At 36.6% G+C, this 27,557-nt stretch overlaps 1 protein-coding gene across 1 annotated transcript in view; it reads right to left on the bottom strand.

Moving 5' to 3' along the window:
• LOC128645715 (ecto-NOX disulfide-thiol exchanger 2) overlaps window positions 1-26,714 on the bottom strand; it is a 270,444-nt gene extending 243,730 nt beyond the window's left edge. Inside the window, exon 1 of the mRNA XM_053698920.1 lies at window positions 26,126-26,714. The gene's annotated coding sequence lies outside the window, so the exon portion shown is untranslated. The remainder of the gene's footprint in view (window positions 1-26,125) is intronic.
• Between the last annotated feature and the right edge of the window lie 843 nt (window positions 26,715-27,557).

Genomic DNA, 27,557 nt, shown 5'->3' with positions numbered 1-27,557 from the left:
AACACACTGCTGTCCCACTCAATGACTACACCTGCAGTCATGAGCCAATTAAGGAGACTACATGTGTAGTCAGGAGCCAATGTCCTGCCAAAGCCACCAATGGGAATAGTTTCAGTTCCCACTGAGCTGCGTCAATTGGTTAAGATGATCTGTGACCCACAAGGTATCAATCACTTGTCAACCATGTGATATGTGTAGCAGGCAGGCGGAAAGTCAGAAACCAAAAAAATAAATAAATTTAAAAAAAAATTCTGCTGAAGCAGGGACACACCTACACACTGCTGCCGACACACCAGTGTGTCCTGACACACAGTTTGGAAAGCACTGCTCTAGACGATGATTGTACTTAGCAGGTAAGTAAATATCAACCAGATTGAAGGATCTTAGAGGTCAGTATAGGAGTGTTTGATTTACTATTTAAACAAATTTACTTTACTGACCACAATATAAACTTCATTACCAGATTAATATTATTTTGGAATGAGCAGACTAAGTGTTTTTAAATTAAGGTTTGAATGCTATATTGAATGAGTGTGTTGGAAGGTTATTTGTTAAAAAAACTTTTTATTGTAACCAATAAAAGTTATATTGTTAATTTGTAAATTATGCTCACATAGATTCATTCTAATTAAAAAGGTGTAAATACTTTCTCTGACCTTTTTTGACCTAGTTTAACTCACAATTATGTGTTATGTTTTAATAAAGTACCTACCTCAAAAAATATAAATACAGACTTTAGAAAATCTCTCCTAAACCATCTACTCAAAAGCCCAATGTAAGCTGCTATTTTGTAAGCTGCTTGTGCCAACAAATAGGCGATATGCATGTGTGCAAAAAAATACCAGCTTTAATTATGTGCAACCATACAGTATGAGCATGCACATCACTTGGTAACCTGATGGCCCTTTTGCAGAAGTCGTTGTGTTCACCTACCTCAGAAATTATAATTGTGCTTGTGTAGCCCTGGAGAGCAGAGGCTTTGTGCTCCTCATTCCCAGCTATTATGCTCAGGCATTGTTATTTATCCGGTGCATAACCAGCGCTGCCATGCTATGTGATCGGTGTGTACCACAATTACAGATAGATTAGTGCACACATCCCAGCCCCTGTGTGTCCCAATAGTAAGGGCTCTATTTATCATTATAATTCTCCTACTTTTGCGCCTATAATTACTCTGTCGGATTTATTCTCCGATTTAACAACTCAATTTACGACCAAAAATCATCAAATACGACCGCAAAATTCACCCACTCTTTTCTCTCTTGCAAAGGCGCACAGGTGCGCCAAATACAGCGTAAAAATTAAGTATTTCGGTCGTATTTAGAGAAATACTCCTAAGTAAATTGCCAAAAATCATATTTATCATTATTTTGCGCCAAAGGAGAACCTAAAATTCTCCTATAAATCCGACTGTGAAAGTACTCCATAACCATTGTGGAGAACATTGAATTTACTCCTTTTTTTCTTCAGAGAATATGGAGTTCTTTTTTTATTTTGGCTGCCATTTCCATTGCACAGTCCCCTGAAAATCGTCAAAATGATGGAAATATGCCTTTATGGAGACGGGAAAAGTTCCAAGATTGTTTTTGCCCCATTGTGGACTTGAGGCATTACCTGATAAAGAAATTAAGCACAAATTTCGGCTTAATCGTGATAGAATACTCAATCTTTATTCTTTGATTAAAAATGACATTGATCCCAGAACTAGAAGAACAAGAGCAATACCCAGACTTTTAAAATTACTGGCAGTTTTGCAATTTTTGGCAACCGGTTCTTTTCAGGCTGTATCTAGTGTTGTTGTGGGCATGAGTCAGCCTTCATTTTGCCGCCATTTAAGGATTGTTTTGAAATCTATTCTCAAGCATCTATCAAAGTTTATTTATGTTCCCAGGAACGTGCATGAATGGCATACAGTAAAGTCATCATTTTACCAAGTAGCTGGTATGCCTAATGTTCTAGGTGCTATAGATTGCACCCATATTGCTCTTAGACCACCATCCTTAAGGGAGGAGCAATATAGGAACAGGGAAAGCTTTCATTCACTAAATATACAGGCTGTTTGTGATGCTAACCTTCGAATTTGGGCTGTTCGTTCAGGATTTCCAGGTTCATGCCATGATTTCCACATTCTGAAACAATCAGCTTTATTTTCTGCATTTGAACGTGGCAACATACCACACGGTTGGCTATTGGGTAAATATGAAATGATTTTCATTTTTTTAATTCTAAATGAAATGAGGTATATGTATAAATGAACATAGTATTGGTATTACAATTGTTGATTATTTTTTTCCATTTTCAATGTTCATTATGTTCCATGAAATTTAGATATCACATTGTATAAATTTAATTTTCAATATGATTTAATTGTTATTATTTAAATCTAGATTGCAATTCTTTTGAATGTCTAACTTTAATTTTTTAATTAATTTTTTTAGGTGATAGTGGTTATCCATGCAGACCTTGGCTGTTGACCCCAGTCCCAATGCCTCATACCCGAAGGAAGTAGGGCTGCAACCAACGATTATTTTCATAATCGATTAATCGACGGATTATTTTTTCGATTAATCGACTAATCGGATAAAAAAATGAATTAATTTTTTCCTATATTTAAAATAAAATCCACATACTGAGTGTTATAAATATAAACTTCTGACTAAAACTTTACATTAACACAACTATTTGTCAAATTTTTTAAGCAGCAGAACAAATTTTTATAATTAAGCCAAACAAACCACAAACTGTTTGAAAGGAGGTAGAACTAGTAATAGGTAGACTATCACTGTTTATAACATTCTGTTATTCACTCTTTCAGAAACTTTTCATTGAAATGCAAAAATGTCAACATGACCACATGCTCCTGGCTGAGGCTGGCTCTCTTTCTGCAAGCTATTTTGCCTGCAACAGAGAAGAGGCGCTCAGATGGTGTTGAGATGCCTGAGATGCATAAGTAGTGTTTTTGCCAATTTCACCAAGGTGGGCTATTTATCTTTGTTAGCTCTTCACCAATGAAAAGGGCCTCTTAAAGTAAGCCTGGACTTCATTCTGACATAATATATTGAATATCTATATGCAATGGTAAACAACCAGCTAAAAGGATAGGGGTGGAAATATCTATTCCACTCTTAAAATAACTGATATATACTTACAGAGATTGAATTTGGTACATATTCAAATTTGTTAAAAAACGTATACTGTTATGAAGAAGTGAAAAGTAAATGTCTGTAGATGTCCTTTAGGCTAAGGGCATAACCATAAAACATAATACCATGTGCAGGAGCTCATTGGAGTAAAGCAGCTGGTGCTGTGCACAGACCAACTAATTGCAAACCAACTAATCGATTATGAAATTCGTTGACAACTATTTTCATAATCGAGTATGCCGATTAGTTGTTGCAGCTCTAGGAGAAATCAAATTTAATTAATCCCACCGTAGCACAAGAAGTGCAATAGAGAGAACATTTGGGGTTTTAAAAATGCGTTTTAGAGCGTTAGATAGGTCTGGAGGAGACCTTCAATATTCTCCAGAAAAATGTAACAATATCATTCTAGTTACATGCATGTTGCACAACATTGCTATTTCGCAAGGCAACTTAGAGGAGGAGTGTCCCAATGATCCAACAGAAGATCTTTATAAAAACATTGTAAGAAGGCACACTACCAGAGCAGGTGTACAAAATCGTTTGGAAATAATTGAAATATATTTTTCCTGTGTTTTTTTTTCTTTTTAATTGTTTTTAATATATATATATATATATATATATATATATATATATATATATATATATATATATATATATATATATATATATATATATATATATATATAATATTTTTTTAAATGACTAATAATTAATTTTTTTATTTCAGAAAACATGTCATCACATCGGATTTGAATGTTTTTATAAGAAGTGTACATTCACCTTGTTTTTTATTTTCAATTTTGTGATATCTATGTTACCTTGACTCATTAATGTGAATAATAAAAACTGTTCTGATTTCACAATTTATTTATTTTTATTAAAAGATAAATACAATTTTGAAAATATAACAATACTTTATTGAAGAACTATAAATAATTTTAAAAAAAATTCACTCAAATAGAACTTTCAAAGAAAGCTTAAATAAAGTCAAGGACAACAAAGTAACAATACTTTTTGGAACTATTTACATGGAAAAACAATTTTTGGGGTGTATTAATTCTGCGATCTACGATTATTATTTCTATTTTTTTTATAGTAATCACTCTTTATTTCAGAATCACATTGCAGAATATTATTCCTTTCTTTCTGCAATTGCAGTAATTCCTTAAAAAAACACTTTGTTAATTTCTGAATGACAATGCCATATCTGTCAGTATCTGAATGTCATTGGGTCTCTCTGTTACTTGAGGCTGTCTGACTACTTCTGCTGTTCCTCAATGTCAGATTCATTGACCATTGGACTCTCAGGTGTATTTAATTCTGGGGGGGGGGATGGTCCCTCCTGTGTGAATCCCTGTATTTGGGTCTCATCATCATCGTCTTGATCAATGGTATCCTCGACAAGAGGTTGCAATGTTATTTCTACCTGTTCTTTTTTAAGAAAATAAAATTAAGTTAGTAACAACCTATATATAACCGTAAGTATTACAATCTTTCATACATACCATCATATAAATGATATTGAACTGTCTTGCATAGTTTGTAGCAATGCTCTAACACCTGTTGAGAAAAAAAAAGGATATTAAATATTAGTATAATTGTTATTTCGAAATTGGTTATATTTATCTGTGCACTATGTTTCATAAATGAATTTCTTATTATTTTCAAATTTTTGGTATTTATGCATCATGCTCCATGGAATTTGATTTGAATTAATGAATCAAAAAACGTTAAATCATCACCATTTTTCATCAAATTTAAAAAAAAAAAATTATTACACAAAATTGTGTTTGTTACATTCAAATTCTATTGCACTGAAAACCTTTTATTAATCGTCAAGGTCAACCTTTGTTATATTTTATTTTCAAATTTACAAATAAAATTTATTTTATTTGTAGAAAAACATTTTTTTCGTTTATACTCTCAATCAACATAACATAATAGAACATACTAAATTTAATTTTAAAAGGTTTGCAAGCATTGTCCAAAAAATAATTTTTAACCTATAGGTATTACCTACCTATCTGCAAAATTTCATACATTGGTATTCACAACAGCTTAACTTCTCATGATTGAATTTAATGTTATCGATTTTAAACTTATAAAATATTGAACAAAAAAAAATAGTCATTTCTCAAGGTACAATAATTTAGCTTCGACAATTTCTATGTTTAGCATTAACAATAATATTTGCAAAAGAAAAATTCAAAAATGTTAATAAGATTGTAATTGAAATAGGATTATAATCTACATTAAATTTTGCAATTATTATTATTTTTTTTCTATTGATATTTAAATAAATTTCACATATAGCTTATTTTGAAATATACGAAATATATACAGAAATCTTTTATTTTTTTTAGAAGAATTGCTTACATGCGCTTTCTTCTCTATCAGTATTTCCATGAGAAGTTGACTGTTGTGGTTCCAAGGATGTGCTTTCGTTGAGAAAAGGTTGATCCTCCTGTGCATGGACCTCCTCTTCCACACATACATCATCATGTTGCTCTACACATATAAAATAAAATTTTGTCACTGTACAATATATATATAAAAATATTGGGGGGGGGGAATGTATTACCTCTAAAGTCCATTGTGTCCGAAGGAACATCGAGGCCCACCACAACTGCATCACCCATCCTGGCATAGAGTACTTGCTCAAAATCAGTTAATTCTGCCCTGTATCCTGGTCCTCCACCAGATCCTTTCGCCGATTGTTTTTCTCGGCATACCTTTTTCTTGATATTCTTTCGGATGTCGTTAACCCTCTTCCGACATGCCCTTACATCCTTCGGAAAGCTACCTTCGGCAGACACTGATGTACTGATTTGGGACCATATTGCTCGCTTTCGCTGTGGGTTTACAGTTCTTGCCTGGTATCCAATTATCTCTTCGTAATGTTCAACCACTAGTTCAACCAAAATACAATTCTGGCGATGGGTGAACATGATACTTCTCCCACTTTTGGTCTTTCCTGATTGCACTGATGCCATCTTAAAAATAGAGCTGTTAAAAGTGTGCAAAATTGAGAGTACAATTCTTCAATAGTTAACTTTACGTTATAAGCGCAGTTATAAACAATTGTATCTGTAAACTTGATAAAAAAATAAGGGAGTAAACATATTTCTGGAAAGATCCCTATGGTCGCATTAGTATGTCAAAGTAAAGTGTTTTTTTATTGCTTTCTGGTCATGTGATCTCTTTGCGTTTAAGACTGTCATTTGAATAAATATTAATATATATTCTTACAATTCAATTTTATATTTTTATCCAAAAGTACCAATTTTAAAATTATATCTGTCATCATTAATCTTAACAAATCGTGTACATAATACTATCAAAAAACATAATTTATGTAAGAACTTACCTGATAAATTCATTTCTTTCATATTAGCAAGAGTCCATGAGCTAGTGACGTATGGGATATACATTCCTACCAGGAGGGGCAAAGTTTCCCAAACCTCAAAATGCCTATAAATACACCTCTCACCACACCCACAAATCAGTTTAATGAATAGCCAAGAAGTGGGGTGATAAGAAAAAAGTGCGAAGCATAAATAAAAGGAATTGGAATAATTGTGCTTTATACAAAAAAATCATAACCACCACAAAAAAGGGTGGGCCTCATGGACTCTTGCTAATATGAAAGAAATGAATTTATCAGGTAAGTTCTTACATAAATTATGTTTTCTTTCATGTAATTAGCAAGAGTCCATGAGCTAGTGACGTATGGGATAATGACTACCCAAGATGTGGATCTTCCACGCAAGAGTCACTAGAGAGGGAGGGATAAAATAAAGACAGCCAATTCCGCTGAAAAAAATCCACACCCAAAAATAAAGTTTAAATCTTATAATGAAAAAAAATGAAATTATAAGCAGAAGAATCAAACTGAAACAGCTGCCTGAAGTACTTTTCTACAAAAAACTGCTTCAGAAGAAGAAAACACATCAAAATGGTAGAATTTAGTAAAAGTATGCAAAGAAGACCAAGTTGCTGCTTTGCAAATCTGATCAACCGAAGCTTCATTCCTAAACACCCAGGAAGTAGAAACTGACCTAGTAGAATGAGTTGTAATCCTTTGAGGCGGAGTTTTACCCGACTTGACATAAGCATGATGAATTAGAGATTTCAACCAAGATGCCAAAGAAATGGCAGAGGCCTTCTGACCTTACCAAGAACCGGAAAAGATAACAAATAGACTAGAAGTCTTTCGGAAATTCTTAGTAGCTTCAACATAATATTTCAAAGCTCTAACTACATCCAAAGAATGCAATGATCTCTCCTTAGAATTCTTAGGATTAGGACACAATGAAGGAACCACAATTTCTCTACTAATGTTGTTAGAATTCACAACCTTAGGTAAAAATTGAAAAGAAGTTCGCAACACCGCCTTATCCTGATGAAAAATCAGAAAAGAAGACTCACAAGAAAGAGCAGATAATTCAGAAACTCTTCTAGCAGAAGAGATGGCCAAAAGAAACAAAACATTCCAAGAAAGTATTTTAATGTCCAATGAATGCATAGGTTCAAACGGAGGAGCTTGAAGAGCCCCCAGAACCAAAATCAAACTCCAAGGAGGAGAAATTGACTTAATGACAGGCTTTATACGAACCAAAGCTTGCACAAAACAATGAATATCAGGAAGATTAGCAATCTTTCTGTGAAAAAGAACAGAAAGAGCAGAGATTTGTCCTTTCAAGGAACTTGCAGACAAACCTTTATCCAAACCATCCTGAAGAAACTGTAGAATTCTCGGAATTCTAAAAGAATGCCAGGAAAAATGATGAGAAAGACACCAAGAAATGTAAGTCTTCCAAACTCGATAATATATCTTTCTAGATACAGATTTACGAGCCTGTAACATAGTACTAATCACAGAGTCAGAGAAACCTCTTTGACCAAGAATCAAGCGTTCAATCTCCATACCTTTAAATTTAAGGATTTGAGATCCTGATGGAAAAAAGGACCTTGTGACAGAAGGTCTGGTCTTAACGGAAGAGTCCATGGTTGGCAAGAGGCCATCCGGACAAGATCTGCATACCAAAACCTGTGAGGCCATGCTGGAGCCACCAGCAGAACAAACGAGCATTCCTTCAGAATCTTGGAGATTACTCTTGGAAGAAGAACTAGAGGCGGAAAGATATAGGCAGGATGATACTTCCAAGGAAGTGACAATGCATCCACTGCTTCCGCCTGAGGATCCCTGGATCTGGACAGATACCTGGGAAGTTTCTTGTTTAGATGAGAAGCCATCAGATCTATTTCTGGAAGTCTCCACATTTGAACAATCTGAAGAAATACCTCTGGGTGAAGAGACCATTCGCCCGGATGTAACGTTTGGCGACTGAGATAATCCGCTTCCCAATTGTCTATACCTGGGATATGAGCCGCAGAAATTAGACAGGAGCTGGATTCCGCCCATAACAGTATTCGAGATACTTCTTTCATAGCCAGAGGACTGTGAGTCCCTCCTTGATGATTGCTGTATGCCACAGTTGTGACATTGTCTGTCTGAAAACAAATGAACGATTCTCTCTTTAGAAGAGGCCATGACTGAAGAGCTCTGAAAATTGCACGGAGTTCCAAAATATTGATCGGTAATCTCACCTCCTGAGATTCCCAAACCCCTTGTGCTGTCAGAGACCCCCACACAGCTCCCCAACCTGTCAATGAACTTTTTTGTAAATTGATCCTCCAACCATGATCTTGAAGAAACAACACAAGTCGATTCGTATGAGATTCTGCTAAATGTGAAGACTGAGCAAGTACCAAGATATCGTCCAAATAAGGAAATACCACAATACCCTGTTCTCTGATTACAGACAGAAGGGCACCGAGAACCTTTGTAAAAATTCTTGGAGCTGTTGCTAGGCCAAACGGTAGAGCCACAAACTGGTAATGCTTGTCTAGGAAAGAGAATCTCAGAAACTGATAGTGATCTGGATGAATCGGAATATGCAGATATGCATCCTGTAAATCTATTGTGGACATATAATGCCCTTGCTGAACAAAAGGCAGGATAGTCCTTACAGTTACCATTTTGAATGTTGGTATCCTTACATAACGATTCAATATTTTTAGATCCAGAACTGGTCTGAAGGAATTCTCCTTCTTTGGTACAATGAAGAGATTCGAATAAAACCCCAGCCCCTGTTCCAGAACTGGAACTGGCATAATTACTCCAGCCAACTCTCGATCTGAAACACATTTCAGAAATGCTCGAGCCTTCGCTGGGTTTACTGGGACACGGGAAAGAAAAAAAATCTCTTTGCAGGAGGCCTTATCTTGAAGCCAATTCTGTACCCTTCTGAAACAATGTTCTGAATCCAAAGATTGTGAATGGAATTGATCCAAATTTCTTTGAAAAAACGTAATCTGCCCCCTACCAGCTGAGCTGGAATGAGGGCCGCACCTTCATGTGGACTTAGGAGCTGGCTTTGGTTTTCTAAAAGGCTTGGATTTATTCCAGACTGGAGATGGTTTCCAAACTGATACCGCTCCTGTGGATGAAGGATCAGGCTTTGTTCCTTATTGTGACGAAAGGAACGAAAACGATTATTAGACCTAAATTTACCTTTAGATTTTTTATCCTGTGGTAAAAAAGTTCCTTTCCCTCCAGTAACAGTTGAGATAATAGAATCCAACTGAGAACCAAATAATTTATTACCCTGGAAAGAAAGGGAAAGCAAAGTAGACTTAGAAGACATATCAGCATTCCAAGTTTTAAGCCATAAAGCTCTTCTAGCTAAAATAGCTAGAGACATATACCTGACATCAACTCTAATGATATCAAAGATGGCATCACAAATAAAATTATTAGCATGTTGAAGAAGATTAATAATGCTATGAGAATTATGATCTGTTACTTTTACTTATTGCGCTAAAGCTTCTAACCAAAAAGTTGAAGCTGCAACAACATCCGCTAAATATATAGCAGGTCTAAGAAGATTACCCGAACACAAGTAAGCTTTTCTTAGAAAGGATTCAATTTTCCTATCTAAAGGATCCTTAAAGGAAGTACTATCTGCCATAGGAATAGTAGTACGCTTAGCAAGAGTAGAGACAGCCCCATCAACCTTAGGGATTTTGTCCCAAAACTCTAATCTGTCAGATGGCACAGGATATAATTGCTTAAAACGTTTAGAAGGAGTAAACGAATTACCCAAATTATTCCATTCCCTGGAAATTACTTCAGAAATAGCATCAAGGACAGGAAAAACTTCTGGAATAACTACAGGAGATTTAAAAACCTTATTTAAACGTTTAAATTTAGTATCAAGAGGACCAGAATCCTCTATTTCTAATGCAATTAAGACTTCTTTAAGTAAAGAACGAATAAATTCCATTTTAAATAAATATGAAGATTTATCAGCATCAACCTCTGAGACAGAATCCTCTGAACCAGAAGAACCATTATCAGAATGATGATGTTCATTTAAAAATTCATCTGAAAAATTAGAAGTTTTAAAAGACTTTTTACGTTTACTAGAAGGAGGAATAACAGACATAGCCTTCTTAATGGATTTAGAAACAAAATCTCTTATGTTATCAGGAACACTCTGAGTATTAGATGTTGACAGAACAGCAACAGGTAATGTAACATTACTAAAGGAAATATTATCTGCATTAACAAGTTTGTCATGACATTCAGTACAAACAACAACTGGAGGAACAGATACCACAAGTTTACAGCAGATACACTTAACTTTGGTAGATCTAGCACCAGGCAGCGATTTTCCAGAAGTATCTTCTGACTCAGTGTCAACGTGGGACATCTTGCAATATGTAATAGAAAAAACAACATATAAAGCAAAATTTGATCAAATTCCTTAAATGACAGTTTCAGGAATGGGAAAAAATGCCAGTGAACAAGCTTCTAGCAACCAGAAGCAATAAATAATGAGACTTAAATAATGTGGAGACAATAATGACGCCCATATTTTTTAGCGCCAAAAAAGATGCCCACATTATTTGGCGCCTAAATGCTTTTGGCGCCAAAAATGACGCCACATCCGGAACGCCGACACTTTTGGCGCAAAAAACGTCAAAAATGACGCAACTTCCGGCGACACGTATGACGCCGGAAATAGAAAAAAAAAATTGCGCCAAAAAAGTCAGCGCCAAGAATGACGCAATAAAATGAAGTATTTTCAGCCCCCGCGAGCCTAACAGCCAGACAGACAGAGTGTCACAAAAATAAGACTTACTTACCCCAGGACACTCATCTACATGTAGTAGAAAGCCAAACCAGTACTGAAACGAGAATCAGTAGAGGCAATGGTATATATAAGAGTATATCGTCGATCTGAAAAGGGAGGTAAGAGATGAATCTCTACGACCGATAACAGAGAACCTATGAAATAGACCCCGTAGAAGGAGATCATTGAATTCAAATAGGCAATACTCTCCTCACATCCCTCTGACATTCACTGCACGCTGAGAGGAAAACCGTGCTCCAACCTGCTGCGGAGCGCATATCAACGTAGAATCTAGCACAAACTTACTTCACCACCTCCATAGGAGGCAAAGTTTGTAAAACTGATTTGTGGGTGTGGTGAGGGGTGTATTTATAGGCATTTTGAGGTTTGGGAAACTTTGCCCCTCCTGGTAGGAATGTATATCCTATACGTCACTAGCTCATGGACTCTTGCTAATTACATGAAAGAAAAGAATCCGTTTTTAGCACAAGCGTATGTAAAAAAGTTACCATTTCCATAAACACGACTAGACTATATTGATACAATAAAGCTTATAAAAGCATAGGATGTTAATAAAAGTTACAATTAGTTTGTAATACATATAAAACACATACATTTAAACTTTGAAATTTAACAAATGATAGCGCAATTGCACATTTTTTAATAGAAATTAGTTCCGTTATTTAGGTACAGCATTCTAGAAATTGAAAGCTTAAGAGCAAGATGGCACGATCCAAGAAATTCTCAATTGGGGAATTGTTAATTATTTCCTATACCATGGAAAAATATTTTCCAAAAAAAAGAAGGGAATTTATACTCTGGATCAGGATAGGAGAAATAATATTCTGTGCGAAATGGTGAGAAGAGCGAGGTGTATTTTAGGACAGAAGAGGACAAGAAAGCATTGCCTCAAACGGTACAATGATTTGTACTGGAAGCAATCAAAATTGAGGACCCTTATCCGTTGTTACTTGCGCAAATGTAAGCCTTAGACATATTGATAATTGTTTAAAATAATATGATGATGTATGTAATTTTAAATAGGAATCAATTAAATTGTTTTACTAGTACAAATTTCATTAATACTTATGTAGAACAAAATGTCTAAGAGTTGTTTCAAAAAAGTTAATTAACTTACATTCTATTGATTATAGCAACTTAACAAGATTAAAAAGATAGTGTCATATAATAGTGATTTTAAACAGTAGACACGGTCTCCCTTGAACAATGATAACATAAGTATGTCTGTTTGTTTCTTATATCTATTTGTACTGTATTATGACCGGCACCATAGACAAATGTGTTTAGATGTTTGTAACCTCAAAGAATTTTTAGTGTGAACAGATGTTGTGAACATACTATATTCCCAATCTTTTAAAGAAATTCGATTAAAAAAAAAAAAAAAAAGATTACACTTCTTGAAATCATTTTTTAATCTAATCTCTTTCAACGATTGGGAATATAGTATGTTCACAACATATGTTCACACTAAAAAATAAAATGGTTTTAAAATGTAATGTATTTCAGATATTAAAAAATAAAATATACATCCATAATTGAATTTTTTTTAAAATTTTTATATTATGTTATAGTCAAAAACCGTAAAGCACAAAGATATCTATGCCCACTAGATGAAAAGTCTTCGAGTTCTGGTGGAGAGTCTGACCCCTTGCCAACAGTACAGGGAGTGCAGAATTATTAGGCAAGTTGTATTTTTGAGAATTAATTTTATTATTGAACAACAACCATGTTCTCAATGAACCCAAAAAACTCATTAATATCAAAGCTGAATAGTGTTGGAAGTAGTTTTTAGTTATAGCTATTTTAGGGGGATATCTGTGTGTGCAGGTGACTATTACTGTGCATAATTATTAGGCAACTTAACAAAAAACAAATATATACCTATTTCAATTATTTATTTTTTCCAGTGAAACCAATATAACATCTCAACATTCACAAATATACATTTCTGACATTCAAAAACAAAACAAAAACAAATCAGTGACCAATATAGCCACCTTTCTTTGCAAGGACACTCAAAAGCCTGCCATCCATGGATTCTGTCAGTGTTTTGATCTGTTCACCATCAACATTGCGTGCAGCAGCAACCACAGCCTCCCAGACACTGTTCAGAGAGGTGTACTGTTTTCCCTCCTTGTAAATCTCACATTTGATGATGGACCACAGGTTCTCAATGGGGTTCAGATCAGGTGAACAAGGAGGCCATGTCATTAGATTTTCTTCTTTTATACCCTTTCTTGCCAGCCACGCTGTGGAGTACTTGGACGCGTGTGATGGAGCATTGTCCTGCATGAAAATCATGTTTTTCTTGAAGGATGCAGACTTCTTCCTGTACCACTGCTTGAAGAAGGTGTCTTCCAGAAACTGGCAGTAGGACTGGGAGTTGAGCTTGACTCCATCCTCAACCCGAAAAGGCCCCACAAGCTCATCTTTGATGATACCAGCCCAAACCAGTACTCCCCCTCCACCTTGCTGGCGTCTGAGTCGGACTGGAGCTCTCTGCCCTTTACCAATCCAGCCACGGGCCCATCCATCTGGCCCATCAAGACTCACTCTCATTTCATCAGTCCATAAAACCTTAGAAAAATCAGTCTTGAGATATTTCTTGGCCCAGTCTTGACGTTTCAGCTTGTGTGTCTTGTTCAGTGGTGGTCGTCTTTCAGCCTCTCTTACCTTGGCCATGTCTCTGAGTATTGCACACCTTGTGCTTTTGGGCACTCCAGTGATGTTGCAGCTCTGAAATATGGCCAAACTGGTGGCAAGTGACATCTTGGCAGCTGCACGCTTGACTTTTCTCAGTTCATGGGCAGTTATTTTGCGCCTTGGTTTTTCCACACGCTTCTTGCGACCCTGTTGACTATTTTGAATGAAACGCTTGATTGTTCGATGATCACGCTTCAGAAGCTTTGCAATTTTAAGAGTGCTGCATCCCTCTGCAAGATATCTCACTATTTTTTACTTTTCTGAGCCTGTCAAGTCCTTCTTTTGACCCATTTTGCCAAAGGAAAGGAAGTTGCCTAATAATTATGCACACCTGATATAGGGTGTTGATGTCATTAGACCACACCCCTTCTCATTACAGAGATGCACATCACCTAATATGCTTAATTGGTAGTAGGCTTTCGAGCCTATACAGCTTGGAGTAAGACAACATGCATAAAGAGGATGATGTGGTCAAAATACTCATTTGCCTAATATATATATATATATATATATATATATATATATATATACACACATATATACACATATATACACACACACTTTCCAATATTCACTCCAACGATCGTTTGTTGGAGGATTGGAAGCAGACCCATTGAAAAAGGTGCCAGAGGTGCACCGAAACGTCTGGGGGTACTTGTGTGATGAATTTTGTCTTCTGTATACAATAAAGAAACATTTTCTACAAGACCGGTGAGTGCAGCATTATTTTACTCACATGGAGTGAATATTGGAAAGTATATGTACTGTATATGCAGCACCACGGCAATTGGATTGTGACTGATGGAGTGCACCTTATTTAAAAAAAAAAAAAAAAATATATATATATATATATATATATATATATATATATATATATATATATATATATATATATATACACACACACATACATACGGATATATCTATAGAGATATTGTTGAATGATAGATATGTGAAAAAAGGAGACTGATTGATTGAGATATATATATATATATATATATATATATATATATATATATATATATCTCAATCAGACAAAATGATCGTAAGATAGTAAAATATATAATTTTATATTTCACAGCTATGCAAGAAGAAGCAGTGGCCAGAGAGGTCCATGATGAAAACGAATCCAATGATTCTTCAACAACCATCAATTATGACTGGGGTGAGTATATCAGACATGTGTTGTCCCTTAAAGAGATAATAAATGGAGTTCAAATGCTTCTTAACCAAAAATGCAATTTCAATGTATAATTACAATTTTCAAGTTTATCTTATTATGGTAAGATAAATTTTAAAATATTTCTATGTTTATGACTATGTATATTGACGGTTCATTACATCTAATGATTTTATTTATTTAAATAGATATGCAATGTAAAAAAATTGTTGTTTTTATAAATCATGTTCATATTTCAAAATGTATATTTTTCCTGAAGATCAAAACATTTTGATTAATAAAAAACAATTATTGGAGGTGTTAATTAAAGCTGAAAAAGGACTCAAGGATAACTACTTGACATAGCATGCAATGCGGCTTAAAATTGAAAAAATGTGAAATTATATTAATAATCTTTTAATAAATGTGAAGACAACATGATATTTTTTTGTAAATAATAAAAATATATTGTTTAACGGTGTATTGGTGCCCTAATACATTTTGTATTAAGATAACAGATTATCATTGTAAAGACAGCAATATAATAACAATGTAAGATAGTTAAAGGGACAGTACAGACAAAATTTAAATTTCCATAGATGAATTACATATTTGAATAGAAACATATTTGCAATATACATGTATTTTCAAAAATGCTTCTATTAAGTTATCACTGTTTTAGTGTTAGGATTTTTCTCTGCATGTGAAGCATAGATAGATAGTCTCAGTGCACCAGCATTTAATACTGCAGCTGCAAGAGTGCTAACGGGGCTTGCATCATGTCAGCAATTTACAAAATGAGTCATTACCAGATGTTACAAGCACCATCGGCTCTCTGAACAAGTGCTGTGTTTAAAATGCTGGTGCACGGTGAATAATAAATACACTTTTTAAACAGCTATAGCTTTTATTAGAGGCATTATTGATAATAGATGTATATTACAAAAATTATTATTTAAAAAACAAAATGCATACATGTCAATTCAAATTTTGGCTGCCATATCTAACGCAAGGGAGATTTGATTATCTATTGCATAAGTATTCGGGGGGTTGTTAAGAGTCAAAAGGTATTATGTTTTAAAAACCACAAAAACATTTAATTCAGAAGCTTTATTAACAATGAAAAAAGTGGTATTTAACAATATTTAAAAAGATATACATCATTATGAAAGTCTTGGTTTTCAATATTTAGATTTAAATATATTTGGTATTAAAACTCGGAATTTAACAGGGCAAAGGATAATAGAAACAATAAGATTTAAATGTAAAACATTAAATTGAATCGAAATAGTCGAAATTCAAAGCTGTTTTAATGATAAATAAGGCGCATTCTAAAAAATGATGGCAAGATTTATCATTAATCCGCCGCATCTCGCCAATGGAAATCGGCGTTAAAATACTACCGGTTTAATGCTAAATATTGGCGCACCTGTGCGCCTCTCCAAGGGCGAGCTGAGGAGAACTGATAGGAGAATTGAAAGTCGTATTTTAGAAAATAATGATAAATAGAGCCATAAGAATTAGATAATCACAGGAAAATTTTAAAAACCAAATTTAAAAAAGAAGTATAAGACCTTTAAATATTGTTATAGCAGATATACGCTCACTTTGGATGTTCGTTCAAGATAAACACATGATCTATAATGCTCAGATTACAACTTTAAATGGGACAGTGTACTGTAAAAATATTTTTATCTTAATGTGTTTCCAATAACTTGATATACCAGCTTCAGAGTATCAGAAATTTAATCATTTGGGTTTATTTTTGTATTAGAAATAGTTTGTTTTGATGTTTGAAAGCATAACCCATCAAAATGGGTTGAGCTTGCAGAACAATCAGATATCGCTAGTGTATCACTTTCTGTGCACACACATGATTCCTTACATTATCTCTGTAAAACAAAGTCCAATACTTAGAACGACTGAAAATTAACATTTTATTGCATTAAATAAAACCTGTACTAATTGAAAAAGACAGTCTACTTGAAAATTATTATTTAAAAACATAGATAATCCCTTTATTACCCATTCCCCAGTTTTGCATAACCAACACATATTAACCCCTTAATGACTCATGTCATACAGGGTACGTCTTGCACAAGCTGGTCTTTAAAGACTAGCGACGTACCCTGTACGACATTGGGGTTTAAATCGGCTGGAAGCGATCCTGATCGCTTCCAGAAGCTTTCCGGTTATTGCAGTGATGCCTCAATAATCGAGGCATCCTGCAATAACACTTCTTACCCCTCCGGTGCAGAGATAGCCACTCTGTGGCCCTCTCTGCACCGGACATCGATGGCCGAAAGTCATTGGTAAGTGGGAGGCGGGTGGGCGGCCATCGATGGCTTTTATAATTAAGAGGGGGCAGGATCAGGGGCGTGTGCACGGGAGGTGGCGGGCAAGGGGAGGGAGCGGGTGGGAACCGCTGCACTACAAAAAAAAAACTTCTAAGTGGGAGAAAGGGGGGAGGGAATGGGTTAATAAATTGCTAAGAGATCTGGGAGGGGGTGGGGGAAGCTACACTACAGAAAAATAAATCATAAATAAGATATATTTTTGTATAAAACTGAGTACTGGCAGACAGCTGCCAGTACCGAATATGGCACCAAATAAGGTAGAGGGGGAGGGTTAGAGAGCTGTTTGGGGGGGGGGGGATCCTACACAGCAGCAAGAAGAAAAAAAGAGATACCTTTTTATTTTAGTACTGGCAGACTTTCTGCCAGTACTTAAAGGGCCACTAAACCCAAAATCTTTCTTTCATGATTCAGATAGAACATACAAATTTAAACCACATTACAATTTACTTCTATTATTTATTTTGCTTCATTTTTTAGATATCCTTAGTTGAAGAAAAAGCAATGCACATGGGTGAGTCAATCACATGAGGCTTCTATGTGCAGCAACCAATCAGCAGCTACTGAGCATATCTAGATATGCTTTTCAGCAAAGAATATCAAGAGAATAAAACAAATTAGATAATAGAAGTAAATTAGAAATATGTTTAAAAATGCTAAAGATGTTCCAATACTCAGAAGACTGTATGTGTTACAGGTTTCTTGACCGTATGAAGTTTTGTAATACTTGATTTTGCTGTATTATCTTCCTTTTCATTGTTGTATAATATATGCTCAATAAAAACCGTATAAATAATAAAAATGCATTCTCTTTCTAAATCATGAAAGAAAAAATGTGGGTGTCATGTCCCTTTAAGATAGCGGGGACAATTGTGGGGTGGGGGAGGGAAGAGAGCTGTTTGGGAGGGATCAGGAGGTGTGATGCGTCAGGTGGGAGGCTGATCTCTACACTAAAGCTAAAATGAACCCTGCAAGCTCCCTACAAGCTACCTAATTAACCCCTGCACTGCTGGGCATAATACACCTGTGATGCGCAGCAGCATTTAGCACCCTTCTAATTACCAAAAAGCAACCCCAAAGCCATATATGTCTGCTATTTCTGAACAAAGGGGATCCCAGAGAAGCATTTACAACCATTTATGCCATAATTGCACAAGTTGTTTGTAAATAATTTCAGTGAGAAACCTAAAATTGTGAAAAATTTTACTTTTTTTTTTTTTTATTTGATCGCATTTGGAGGTGAAATGGTGGCATGAAATATACCAAGATGGGCCTAGATCAATACTTTGAGTTGTCTACTACACTAAAGCTAAAATTAACCCTAGAAGCTCCCTACATGCTCCCTAATTAACCCCTTCACTGCTGGGCATAATACACGTGTGATGCGCAGTGGCATTTTGCGGCCTTCTAATTACCAAAAAGCAATGCCAAAGCCATATATGTCTGCGGTTTCTGAACAAAGGGGATCCCAGAGAAGCATTTACAACCATAAATTGTGAAAAAGTGAACGATTTTATTTATTTGATCATATTTGGCGGTGAAATGGTGGCATGAAATATACCAAAATGGGCCTTGATCAATACTTTGGGATGTCTTCTAAAAAAAAAAAAATTTACATGTCAAGGGATATTTAGGGATTCCTGAGAGATATCAGTGTCCCAATGTAACTAGCGCTAATTTTGAAAAAAAAAGTGGTTTGGAAATAGCAAAGTGCTACTTGTATTTATTGCCCTATAACTTGCAACAACAAAAAAGCAAAGAACCTGTAAACATTGGTTATTTCTAAACTCAGGACAAAATTTAGAAACTATTTAGCATGGGTGTTTTTTTGTGGTTGTAGATGTGTAACAGATTTTGAGGGTCAAAGTTAGAAAAAGTGTGTTTTTTTTTATTTTTTCCTCATATTTTATATATTTTTTTAGTAAATTATAAGATATGATGAAAATAATTGCATATTTAGAAAGCCTGTTTAATGGCGAGAAAAACGGTATATAATATGTGTGGGTACAGTAAATGAGTTAGAGGAAAATTACAGCTAAACACAAACACCGCAGAAATGTAAAAATAGCCCTGGTCCTTAAGGGAAAGAAATTGAAAAATGGCGTTGTCCTTAAGGGGTTAAAGGAACAGTAAACACAGTAGATTTGCATAATCAACAAATGCAAGATAAGACAATACAATAGCATTTACTCTGAATTTCAAATGAGTAGTAGATTTTCTTCGAACAAATTTCAGAGTTATGTATATTTCCACTCCCCCTGTACCATGTGATAGCCATCAGCCAATCACAAATGCATATGTGAATTCTTGCACATGCTCAGTAGGAGATGATGACTCAAAAAGTGTAAATATAAAAGACTGTGCACTTTTTTTTTTTTTAATAAAAGTAAATTGGAAAGTTGTTTAAAATTACATGCTGTATTTGAATCATGAAAATTTAATTTGACCTGAGTGTCCCATTAAAAGGAAAAGTCTACTCCGGGATTGTTATTGCTTAAAAAGATAGATAATCCCTTTTTTACCCATTCCCCAGTTTTATATAACCAACAGTTATATTAATATACTTTTTACCTCTGTGATTACCTTGTATTTAAGCCTCTGCAGACTGCACCTTATATCAGTGCTTTTTATAAACTTACATTCATCCAATTAATGCTGACTCATAAATAACTCAATGGGAGTGAGCAAATTGTTATCTATATGGCACACATTAACTAGCTAATAAAATGCACTGAGATAAAACACAGCTTAGAAATCAGCCTATGAGGCTACCTAGGTTTAGCCTTCAACAAAGAATGTACAAGAGAACATATCAAATTTGATGATAAAAGTAAAAGGGAAAGTTGTTTAAAATTGCATGCCCTATCTGAATCATGAAAGTTTAATTTTATCTTTACTGTCATCTTTAAAGTGATGGTAAATCCAAGCATTTAAAAAATCGCTAGGATTTACCATCACTAAAAATAAACAGTAGTTTCAGTCATCACTTACTAAAAAAAGTGTGCTAATCTCACCCTGTGCCACAGTAAATTGCTAAACCCAGCACCTCCGGCCACACACGGCACAGCGCTCTTCTTCAATAAGGTAACATTTCCACCTCTAAACCAATAGCCATGCCTGTCAACTGACATCCTAGCATGGCTATTGGTTTAGAGATGGAAACGTCACCTTAGGGGTAAAGAGCACTGTGCCGTGGGCGGCCGGAGGCGCTGAGTTTATCTACTTGTGAATTTAGCAACATTTTTTAGTAAGTGATGACTGAAAGTACTTTTTATTTTTAGTGATGGTAAATCCTAGATTTTTTTAAACACTCAGAATCACCATCCCTTTAAGCATCAGCTCTGTTATTTTTTTATCTGCATAAATTATAAAAACACACCTTGTGACATTAACTAATGTATTTGTGTGTATGGATTGCAATCTAGATATGTTTTCCTAAAGATAAACTCAATGCAAACATTAAAAATAAAATGTTAGCATAGGTTATTTTAAACAAAAATTTAACTTTTATGAATCTTAGTTTAGCGTTCTAAATTATTTTCTCAGCCATATCTCATTATTTTCCTACAAGAATTGGCGTGGGGGGTGCAGATGAGGGCTACCAACAATGCTGCAATGTTTGTGTCTCCAGGAACAAAAAGGGGAGCCCTATTTTGGGGTGTAAAGTCCCTGTTTTCCCCATAGACTTTCCACAGCCAGCCAGCTAGCTCTGCTCACCTACATGGATACATTGTATCAAACCCTCAGCCTACAGCTTTTTATACATTTGTAACCGTTTACTGTACACAGACACTTAAAGCAGCCCTCTCAGTAACAACTGTACAAACTGCTGAGGAAATAATGTTCACACAGCTTTAAAGGGCAGGATAGCACCTGGTCACACAGTCTTAAAGGGACAGAAAAAAAAAAACCACACAGCCTTGAAAGGGTCAACTAGCACCACACGCACAGTCTTAAAGGGACAGATCGCAGTAATGTTCATGCAGCGCAACCTTAAAGGGACAGATCACTGTAATGTATACGCAGCGCAACCTTAAAGGGCAGCTTGACACCTGCGCACAGAGTCTTAAAGGGACAGATCACCGTAATGTGGATGCAGTGTAACCTTAAAGAGCAGCTTGACACATGCGCATACAGCCTTAAAGGGACAGATCACCGTAATGCGCACGCAGCGCAATCTTAAAGGGTAGCTCGACACTTGCGCACAGAGCCTTAAAGGGACAGATCACCGTAATGTGCATGCAGAGCAACCTTAAAAGGGCAGCTCAACACCTGCGCACAGAGCCTTAAAGGGACAGATCACTGCAATGTGCACGCAGTGCAACCTTAAAGGGCAGCTCGGCACCTGCTCACAGTCTTAAAGGAGCAGGCACACACAACCTTTTAGTGAGTTTACACGCACAGTTTTAAAGGGAGCGATAGTATGCATCCCCATGTGATGCACGCAGCTTTAAAGGGACGCTCTGTCTTAACGGGACAGTGACACGTGCACGCACACAAACACACAGAACACTCTCAGCCTTTAAACGGACAACTTGCACCACACGCATGCAGCCTAAAAGGGACAGATCACCGTAATATTCACGCAGCGCAACCTTAAAGGGCAGCTCAGCACCTGCACACACAGTTTTTAAGGTACAGGCACACACAACCTTTAGTGGTTAAACGCAGATAGTTTTAAAGAGAGTGATAGTATGCATCCACACGCAAAGCACAGCGCCTTAAAGGGTCACTCTGTCTTAAAGGGACAGGGGCACGTGCACAGCCTTTAAAAGGACAACTTGCACCATAACCACACAGTGTTAACGGAACAGCTCACACCATGCACACCTAGCGCAGCCTTAAAGGGCAGCTCACCGCCTGCTCACACAGTCTTAAAGGGGCAGGCACACACAACTTTTAGTGGGTAAAGTCACACCACACGCACACAGTCTTAAAGGGAGCGATAACAGTATACATCCACACGCAACGCACACAGCCTTAAAGGAACATCTCACACAATGCTCAGTCTTTAAGGGGCAGGCACACAGGCTTTTAAGCACACCCAAATGCACACAGCCTCAAAGGGGCACCCAGTATTAAAGTGACAGACACAAATGCAGACTTTAAAGGGGGAGCTCACACCACACACACAGTTTTAATGGTACAGGTTCACACACACACACACAGCTTTAAAAGGACAGCTCATGGCATTCACGCACAGCCTTAAATGCTTTAAATGAATGGTTTATGGTACACACAGACTTTGGGGCCGAATTATCAAGTTCCGAATGGAGCTTGATGCCCCCTGTTTCCGCGCAAGCCTTCAGGCTCACCAGAAACGGCAGTTATGAAGCAGCGGTCTAAAGACCGCTGCTCCATAACTGATCTGCTGCCTCTGAGACTGCGGTCTTCAATACGCCCGATCCTATACGACCAGGCTGATTGAAACTCCCTGCTAGCGGCTGATTGGCTGTGAATCTGCAGGGGGTGGCATTGCACAAGCAGTTCACAAAAACTGCTTGTGCAATGATAAATGCTGGCAGCGTATGCTGTCAGCATTTATCGATGTGCGGCGGACATGATACGCTACATTGTATCATGTCCGTCTGCACTTTAGTAAATCAGCCCCTTAGAGATGGCTCAAGGCAATCATAAAGAGTTATAGAGATGTTATGGCATTCACACAAAGCCATGAGCTGTGCTTTTAGTCTGTGAGTGTGTTTTGTTGAGCTAACAGTTTGAACGGTTCCCCAATCAGCACTCTAGTAATAGAGCACCTTTGTTTTAGAGAGATGATTGGAAAATATTTAAAACTGTTAGTTCAATAAAAATATTACTTTTCACGTTTGTGGCCAGAGGGCAGGGTATTTGAATTTCCGCGCTACATTAAAAAGTTATAGCGCATCTTCATAACAACTGAAGAGTTAAACTCCTAAAATATCTATAACATTCCAGATTTGTTTAGACAAAGGGGAAAAGTTTACTATCACTTTAAGGACTGTGTGCATTGTGTGAGGGTGTCCTTGCCTTTAAGACTGTGCAAGCGTAATGTGATCTGTGCTGTTAAGGCTGTGTGTGCTGTGTTTGTGCACCTGTATCATTAAAACTGTGTGTGTGTGGTGTGAGCTCCCCCTTTAAAGTCTGCGTTTGTGTCTGTCACTTTAATACTGGGTGCCCCTTTAAGGCTGTGTGCATTTGGGTGTGCATAAAAGCCTGTGTGCCTGCCCCTTAAAGACTGAGCATTGTGTGAGAGTTCCTTTAAGGCTGTGTGCGTTGCATGTGGATGTATACTGTTATCGCTCCCTTTAAGACTGTGTGCGTGTGGTGTGACTTTACCCACTAAAGGTTGTGTGTGCCTGCCCCTTTAAGACTGTGTGAGCAGGTGGTGAGCTGCCCTTTAAGACTGCGCTACGTGTGCATGGTGAGCTGTTCCGTTTGCACTGTGTGGTTATGGTGCAAGTTGTCCTTTTAAAGGCTGTGCACGTGCCCTTGTCCCGTTAAGGCGCTGTGCTTTGCGTGTGGATGCATACTATCGCTCTCTTTAAAACTGTCTGCATTAAACCACTAAAAGTTGTGTGTGCCTGTACCTTAAAGACTGTGAGCGCAGGTGTCGAGCTGCGTGTACATTACGGTGATCTGTCCCTTTAAGGCTCTGTGGGCAGGTGTCGAGTGTCGAGCTGCCCTTTAATCTTTGAGTGCTAAGCGGATTTCTATATTTTTCTGTTTTTTACTATTTAAAAAAAACTTTTTTTTAAACTTTTCCAATTGGAAAGGTTAGGCGATTACCTTTCCAATGGTAGGTCTTGGGGGTCTGTAGCTGCTTAGATCCCTGAGATACAGGTTTCTAAGCAGCATGCCCCCTTTCCCGATACTTTGTATGGACAATTTTAAATTAAGTTGCGCGGTGACGTCATCACGTCATTGCGCGTGACGTCACCGCACGTAATGGGAAGCCCCGGCGATGCCTGTCACTATGCAGGCCCGATCGCCGGGGTAGGATCTGGTGGGGGCCCCCAGATTGGAAAAAAGTAGTTGAGTGCTAATGACGGCTCTGAGCCGTCATTAGCACTCAAGGGGTTAAGGTTGCGCTGCGTGCACATTACGGTGATCTGTCCCTTTAAGGCTCTGTGCTCAGGTGTCGTGCTGCCCTATAAGGTTGAGCTGCGTGCATATTACAGTGATTTGTCCTTTTAAGGCTCTGTGCGTAGGTGTCAAGCTGCCCTTAAGGTTGCGCTGCATGCACATTACGGTGATCTGTCCCTTTAAGGCTCTGTGCGCAGGTGTCAAGCTGCCCTTAAGGTTGCGCTGCATGAACATTACTGCGATCTGTCCCTTTAAGACTGTGCGTGTGGTGCTAGTTGACCCTTTCAAGGGTGTGTGGTTTTTTTGTCTGTCCCTTTAAGACTGTGTGACCAGGTGCTATCCTGCCCTTTAAGGCTATGTGAACATTATTTCCTCAGCAGTTTGTACAGTTGTTACTGAGAGGGCTGCTTTAAGTGTCTGTGTACAGTAAACAGTTACAAATGTATAAAAAGCTGTAGGCTGAGGGTTTGATACAATGTATCCATGTAGGTGAGCTGGCTGGCTGTGGAAAGTCTGAGGAAAACAGGGACTTTACACCCCAAAATAGTGCTCCACTTTTTGTTCCTGGAGACACAAACATTGCAGCATTGTTGGTAGCCCTCATCTGAACCCCCACGCCAATTCTTGTAGGAAAATAATGAGATATGGCTGAGAAAATAATTTAGAACACTAAACTAAGATTTTACCTTTTGCATATTCTATTCCCACCAATGCTGCTCTTTGTTTATATATATATATATATATATATATATATATATATATATATATATATATAGAGAGAGAGAGAGAGAGAGAGAGAGATAGATAGATAGATAGATAGATAGAGAGTAATGAACACAGCAGAGATCTCTACTCCAAAAACACAATGAAAGCCCTAAAAATCACACATTAAAGACATTTGCAGAAAACACACAACGCAGTTAACCCCTGAAGCACATACACTTTAACAAATCCTTCCATAATACACATAACTAGCAGCTACTCCCTAAAGACAAAGAGCATCTCTTCCCTAAAGGCACAAAGATACTGAAGATTGTCATAGGTGACATAAACATATTACTTCTGAAAGCACACACAGCATAAAGTCCATAAAACACAAGGACAGCAAATCATCCTGGAATACAAATGCGCACCCCACAGAAGACTGACAAAAAATCCATGCTTCCTACCAAAGATGAAGACAGACGTTTGCCCCATTAAACAAAACACACACACACTGAGACCCCCTCTATACACATTGTCCCCCTCACACAGTTCCCTACAGATACACACACCCTGAACTCAACCCAAGATACACATTTGTCCCAGAGAATCCTGCTCCCCATAAAGATTACAAAAACCCTGGCACAATCCCCATACTAACAAGGCATATTTACTGCACACAGATAAACCTCAAGTTGATTTTTGTACACACACATTTCTAAGCCGCGCATATAGACGACCCAGTAAGCATTATATTGTAACAACACAAACACTAACCGGTTTATTTGTTCACAGGAAAGGTTTGCAGCTACGTGAATCCATCACTTCCTGTCTCCGTCTTCCACTAGCACCAATGAACGGATAACAAAACACAAGGCCTATACAGAAACAATTACATGTAAGCGGCGTGTTTGTGCCTCTCTCCACCCCCAAGTAAACAGGTTACTAAGAACGCGTATTGCCACTCCCCCAGTACATTTACATATAGAAAGAAATAGAAAAAAGGGAGATGGTGAGATAAGCACTTGAGGAAGTCAATCTATGAGGCAATTTCAAAATAGTAGTCAAGCTACCAGTCGCTTATTTTTCTTCAGTATATTACAAGTTTCTTAGGAAACACGCAAATACTTATAGGTACTGGTGAGGCTAAAATTTGCAGTAACTACGTGTCGACATCTATGTAACTTATACACTCTGAGAGTGTAGACCATGACGCTGTATTTGCTGTACGTGTGTGGCGTGAGCGTATCTATTTACTATCAGTTTCCTTACTCCAGTCCACTTATCTATGAACTTCTTTGCATACTGACTATATATGTTAGATTATGATAGGTTTAGGGCAATAAGCTCTCTGAGCAAGTGCTGTATATGTAATGCTGCTAAACAGGGCATACTTAAAGAGACATGAAACCCAAAATATTTCATTATTCAATTTGAGCATACAATTTTAAACAACTTTTCAAGTATTTACTTCTATTATCAAATTTGCTTAATTCTCTATGTATCCTTTGTTGAAAAGACTACCTAGGTAGGCTAATGGGCTAGGAGCTAGCTGCTGATTGGCGGCTGCAAACATATGCCTCTTGTCATTGGTTTACAGATGTGTTCAGCAAGTTACGAGTAGTGCATTGAAAGAATTTTAAGACATTGTTCATTTTGAATGTTTGTACAACATTATAGCATTTGTTTAATGTAATAGTATTTCTAACGCAAATGTAACGTGATTCAAATTTTTCTCATAATTCGATTTGAATTATGCAATATTCAAATTTGAAAAATTAGAATCAATATATTGTAATAGTATCGCTAATGCTCTCTTTAAATGTAATATTCAAATGATACAATATTTGTAATAGAAATATTCAAATTTATATATTTGTATCTATTATGTATCTAGTTACTAAATTCTCTACCACATGAACTATTGAACTTCTGAATAGTATTTGCTAAATCGAATGTTACATTCAAATTTTCACGTGTGGATATTCAATCTAATTATGAACATTCAAAAATGAAAGTAACTTTTGAAAACTTTAAATAACATTCGATTACCGAATTTTAAACGACAAGGAACTTGGTTTCTTATTCAAGCTGTTTCTTATTCATGAAATTCTGTTTCTTATTCATGGAAGTTGGTTTCTTATTCATTTTTTGTCAGACTGCTTTAAATTGACTTTAAAATAAAAATATAGGTTTTATTTAAATAATA

This window comes from Bombina bombina, chromosome 1 (assembly GCF_027579735.1).
Source record: "Bombina bombina isolate aBomBom1 chromosome 1, aBomBom1.pri, whole genome shotgun sequence".
Taxonomy (NCBI): domain Eukaryota; kingdom Metazoa; phylum Chordata; class Amphibia; order Anura; family Bombinatoridae; genus Bombina; species Bombina bombina.
This window is presented reverse-complemented; position numbering and strand designations above follow the sequence as displayed.